This window comes from Elaeis guineensis, chromosome 7, assembly GCF_000442705.2.
Source record: "Elaeis guineensis isolate ETL-2024a chromosome 7, EG11, whole genome shotgun sequence".
NCBI classification, from domain to species: domain Eukaryota; kingdom Viridiplantae; phylum Streptophyta; class Magnoliopsida; order Arecales; family Arecaceae; genus Elaeis; species Elaeis guineensis.
Genome location: NC_025999.2, coordinates 8,776,043 through 8,782,502, shown reverse-complemented (window position 1 = coordinate 8,782,502; position 6,460 = coordinate 8,776,043).

Here is a 6,460-nt window from a genome sequence, read left to right as displayed (position 1 = left end):
AAGTATCTCAGGCCCCTTTTGAGAGAAGAGAGAATATGGTGCAGATGAGAGCACAAAACTTCACTACCTTTCCCCGGCAATCCGCTCGTTGCAACCCGAGCAGTGCTGCTCGTGGATCCGTTGCAGTGCAACCTCGACTACAATAGATCCACTGCCATCCAAAGTCTCGGCTCATCAAATCTAGGCACTAACCAATGCTATACAGTGGCTGCAGTAAGCGATAGAGCAACAATAGTAGCATGTGGAACCGAACCCTCGAGCGGTTGCCTCCCATTCTAGCCAATAGTCTTGTTCTCAGAGTTTGAGACTCGCCCTCCGACGGTACTCTCGCCACTCTATCACTGTTTCAGTTCGTTCATCTTTCCATCGGAGCTTGAGGGGAGAAGCACATCAGAAAAGCTCTTCCTCTGTTAGCGATTCGGTCCCGGCCTACTCTCCTAAGCTCGGGAGGAGCTCAAAAAAAGAGTCTAGAACATCGAGCGTCATCTCAGCACAGCCCAGAATGAGCCTTGCTAGAGTAGCGATGGCTTTGGCTTCAATTTTTGGCCACCATTCATCCGACCATCCTGGAGGAACCGATCTCAAGCTGGTTCAAAGTATCGTAGCTGAAGCCGTATGATGACTCTATAGAACATCTTGATCATCTGCAAGGTTATAGAAATCTCATGATGATCTAGGGTGCTTCGGACGTCCTCCTATGTCTTACCTTCCCGACTACCCTCAGAAAATCGATGCGGGCATGATACTTTGGACTCTGACGAAAATTCATTTATTTATTTAAGCAACTTGACAAGCTATTTGTTACTTATTTTAGCAATTACCGATCCTAATCAAGGAATTCAAATAGCCTCTTTTCTCTCTAGCAAGGAAAAGGTGAGAAACTGCATAGCTACATTGTGTGCTTCAATGCCACCATACTTAAAGCATGAGACTTCGACCAATTGGTGGCTATGTCAGGGCTCAAGCGAGGCTTATGGAATGAGCGCTTCGCCTTCTCCCTCGATAAGAAGTTCCCAAAAAACTATGCTGATCTGCTGGCCCGAGCTTGAAAGTACACCTAGGTGGAGGAAGCTCGGGATCTCCGCAAGCAGGCGGAAGGAAGGAAGATCTCCGGCAAGAAGAGGAGTCGGGAAGATCCTCGAGTGCCTCGAATCGAGAGAGAATCTTCTTGATCGCAAAAGAGCTATAGTCTGAGGAGTCCTCCCGACGATTCAATAGCTACACTCCTCTGTTCACCCCTCGATCTCGGATTTTGATGGAGATCGAAGGCCAAAGATATCTGTGGTGACTAGGACCGATGAAGTTTCCCTCAGATAGGAGCCAGAGGAGATACTGTTACTTCCATTGTCATCATGGCCATGACACTGAGGAGTGCCACTAGCTCAAGGATGAGATTGAAATTTTGATTCGCAAAGGCTACTTCAACAAGTATACATAGGAGTGGCGAGATCGAGCCTTCGATGAGAAAAACAATAATCGATCCACGAATAGCATCATCAACACTATCTCCACCCCAGTTAAAGGCATGGGGGTAGGAGATGAAGCAAAGGAGATAAAGAGCACGGCGCCCCGACGGGCATCACTCTTCTTTTTAACTTTTAAAGGAAGTCACTGGCGCCATCGTTGCATTATCGACAATAGATAGTCTTGATGTAAATACACTTCCCATTTATAATGAAAATCTATTTGACATTTTGTTTTACGATGTTGTTTGAAGGATAAAATTATTGGACGACCCAAAGAAGGAGAGGCTAGAGCAGAGGCCATGTTGAATGATGTACAGCCCTAGCAATGGTATCCTTAAAAGTAGCCTCAAGGCTCACATGATGCATGACAATCTAATCAAATGATCGAATTTTCTGTTGAACTCCACACGCAAATGAAGCCTCGAGCCTCCCAAGGCTCAACACCCAGCAGAGAGCGAAAAGCTCCCCGAGGCTTTCCATAATGCAGAGGTCCGATCACTGGAAAGCTTAATGTAGCCCACTTTAACCATGGGTGGCCCACTATAACCACACAACCTACTATAGCTGAGACGGTCCACTCTAGCCATTAATATGATCAATTGTAGCTACGGATGGCTCACTATAGTTACACGATCTACTATAATCGAGATGGCCCATTATAGCTGTCAACGTGGCCCATTATAGCTACACTATCCACTATAGCTGAGATGGCTCAATATAGCCATCAACATGGTCCACTATAACCACACGGTCCACTATAGTTGAGATGGTCCACTGTAGCAATCAACATAGCCCATTATAGCTATGGGTGGTCCACTGTAGCTATACGGTCCACTACAATCGAAATGGCCTACTATAGCCATCAACGTAGCTTACTATAGCTATGGATGGTCTAATATAGCTATACAGCCCACTGTAGCCGAGACGGTCCACTATAGTCATCAACGTGGCCCACTATAGCCATGGATGGCTTACTATAGCCAATGGCCCACTATAGCCATCAACGTGGCCCACTCTAGCCGAGACAGTCCTTTGTAGCCGTTAACATAGTCACTGTAGCCGTCAATGTGGTCCACTGTAGCCATCAATATAGCTCACTGTAGCCATCAACATGGCCCACTGTAGCTACGGATGGCTCCCTAAAGCCAACAGGAGTTAATCCTCTGGAGATCTTACATTACCAACAGAAGCTCGTGACAACTATGGGAGAAGAGCCGACTCATCCCAAAGTAATAAGGAGAAGCGCGGGATGACACATCAAAAACAACCTTAATGAAAGAAGTGTTTCATTCAAAAGGTTCATGTATATTAGAGTGAAGCTCATTACAACAAAGAAAGAAGAAATGATCAAAGAGGACCCGACTGACATCCTCAAAGCACGAGCCAGGCTTCAAGATGATGTGATCCTTAACAGAGAGCACAAGAGTCCTTGTTTGGTGATGCTTACCAACCACCTCAAAAGTACATCAGTAATGACATACGCATTTTCCTTTCGGAATCCTACACGCTTTCACGATGCATCTCCAAGGAAGAACAGAAAGCAGATCTAGATGAGAGAAGAAGCAAACCCTCTAGAAAAGTCGAAGACCTGACCGTAGAAGATAAGGCATCGAAAAGCCCAAATGACCGCCTTCGCATCCCCTTAACCTGAGTAGTAGAAATTTTCAATACCTCCAATACCAAAATGGGATGCCCACTGAAGTGCTCCCTCAAAGCATACCGCAACTAATCGAGGGGAAGGAGATCTCCTAAGATAGAGAAAAACACCGACAACCCTCTAGCATTGGATAAGGTAGCTCCACCACAACATTGAGAAAGATACCCAAAGTAATACCAATCCTAGGCAGCAAAACTCCTATTTATAGGAGCGAGCCTAGGCAAATTCAAATGCCCCTCTTGCTGTGTGACAGATATCGCCATCTTAAAGGCTTCAAAAGCTATGCTTCTTGGAAAATAGATATCGGCATTAAATGCGAGCCTCTTTAGATCTCTGGACTATATGACTCCTAGCTATGTAATATCGAGGTGAGTCATCTTCTCTAATTCACAAAAGCAATGCAACATCCGTCAGCATTCGATGCTTGGCATGCATAGCCCGAGACTTTCAAAGATCCATGTAGACGAAGCAAAGGCTTCGAACAATATCAAGGGAAACTTCAGCTCGAGCACAGAATTAATCCAGCCAATCTATCCGAGCCATCCGAGCTCTTGATCGAGGCAAAGAGCCAACCATATCAACATCACAGAGAAACGAAAGCTTCGAATGAGAGGTAAACATATTGAAATATATATATTTCATTAATTAAAAATTTTATTACAGAACTTCATCGGGGCGAAGCCACCAAAAATAAATATAAAAAGATGAAGACCTAATCCTCATCCGAAGAAAATGCCCCAACCTCCTCGTCAATGTTGCTGGGGAAGAGGTGCTTCAGATTCAGCTTCGAGACCATCATCTTCACGCACATCTTGCAGTTCTCGAAGCCTTGGGTGAACGCAGTCGAAGACACCTTGATGAGCTTATCCTCAAAATCTATCGAGGCTTTGAACTCAATGCATTGGAGCCCAGCTTCGGTAGGAATCTCCACTACAGCATTGGCGAACCCCGGCTATCTCAAGCAGACGAGGATCCGCTTCGCACCTTGCTAACCCTCTGAAGGGAGGTGGGGTCCAGCCTGATGAAGGAGGGGCCTGGAGCGACCTCCAACACAGCAACATGCAGCCTCATGATCGTGACCGACCCAGTCTCCATCTAGGACCACTACGAGTCAGAATGGAAAATTTAGGATGGGCGCACCTCGCCCTCTTGATGAGGACTCTCCATGAGAGGAGCTTATCTTCTTCTTCATGGCCAATTTAATAGCAGACGATGATGGCTTTATGATAACTAGATAAAGAAAAGAAAATCTCTCTCTGAGGGCTACAATAACAAAAGAACAACTGATAGTCAGATGGCAGAAGATGCTATCAGATGAGTGATCCATTTATACAAGCTACTGACGCACGGATCCAGTCATCAAATTGTTAGATTGTGCCACTTGGCTAATCCTAAAGTAGCAGACCGCGCAGCCCTTCATCGCATCTTTATCTTATCGAACCACATGGGACAACTCATGTGGTATGCTTCGAAACTTATCCTGACTTGTCACATAGCGGATCATGGGTGAGTCCAGGAGTAGTCTCCGGATCTCCTCTCTCTCAAGAATGTCATTCCACGACTTCTTGAGCTCTTTCCCTAATAAAGATAGTGTGAGTTGCGAAACGATGCATCCTTAAATTATCAGAAATCTTTTTCTAAAAGTAGTAATGTAGATGCGGCCAAGAAGGAATAGAGTCGGTGGTCCAGCTATCAAAGCAGTTACTCCCTTCACTCGAAGCCCAAAAGTCACTTCAAACTCAGGGGTGGGAAGCATATGTTATGGAAGAGACTTGTCGATCGAGATCAATCCTCCACAAGCCCGCATCCAAGATGATGTGGTGAGATCACACCAATTGTGAGCCTAGACACCATCCATTCCATTAACTGTGTAGGTGGAGCCTGTGCCTGACACCTACGACTAACAACCTCAATATGGGGGAGTGGAAGAGATTTTTCCCACGACGAAGGCCAAAACATGGTCTAATGGCTTGCAAAGTTAAGCCTAACAGATATATATTCCAACTAGTGGCCTAGGGCTCAACCTCCAAATAAAAGAGATATGCAGGGGATCCCAAGGTAATCCTACCGGAGCCTTGTGGCAACAAGATGCATCAGAAGATACTACAAAGGTGCATGTGAGGGTAAGGAACATCTTCGTAATGCAGGAAGAGGCTACCAACGGTGCAATTTGTGCAGCAGAGTGGATTCACGCTCCAGATGGTGCTCGGTGGGGATAACAATATATGCAAATGGGGAGGTCTGTTTGGACGACGAAGAGGTGGTAGAGATGGCAGGGGAGGAGACTGAGTGCAGTTTTAGTGAGGTTCAGCAGTTGTGAAATCAATTGTTATGAGAGACGGTGGTGTTCCTGGGGTTGAAGCCGAAAGAAACACCTGAAATGGCTACTAATTTTGTGAATGGAATAGAAACACCTGGGTTTCATTAGGTACCAAATGAACGAGAGGTTTGGAGTTGCAGAATTAAAGGCTTGTCACTGCTTACTGGAGAGGAATTTGATTTGAAGTTTAAGCTCACAAAATAATCCAAGACAAAGAAGAAACATTTTTTCAGTATAAGCAATATTTCCATGTTTGCTGAAAGTATTTAAAGACTCTAACCATACGAGCTCAACAGACTACGAATTTTTCATTGTCCTAAGGATTGAAAATATTTGAAATAAGAAAAGAGACTGGAGTAACAGATCATTCGAGTATTATGAAATGCCAGCATTTCATGCATGAAAAAAAAAGCTTGCTGATGATATGCAATCCGACATTAATCCTCTCAAACCTACTAATTGGTGTATTTGAGATGCATTTCCTTTAGCTCCCAAAAAAGACATTAGATGGACTGGATTCAAAAGATCAGTCATCCAAAAATTAAGATTCATCTCTCTCTCTCTCTCTCTAGAGAGTTTTCTGGTTTAACGACACCATATGCTAATTAAACTATGGCTTTGATTAAGGAGGAAGAAGAAGGAAAAGAAGAGAGATCCTCCTGGAGATGGGAAGTCCTATCAAGCAGCCTTCAATTTGTCATAATTATTTTTAGCTTCAGCTTTTTCTTTAATCAAAACTTAAAAGTCTAGAGAAGTTGGCATTGCCTTAAGGTAAGCTCAGAATGAACTAAGTGGAGTCCTGATTTTATGAGTATCATCAAACTGGGAACTCTATGCTTCTGATTAAATATCACCATCATGGGCAAAGATTCAAGTCCCGGCCGAACTGGCAGGACATCAGCAGTCCCAAGCATCAAGACGGTGGTACATCCTATTCTATGGGAAAACCGAAAGAGTCCCATCCCACAGAATCTAAAACTTTGATCATGGATACTCTGATGGAGGTAAAAGCCTAAC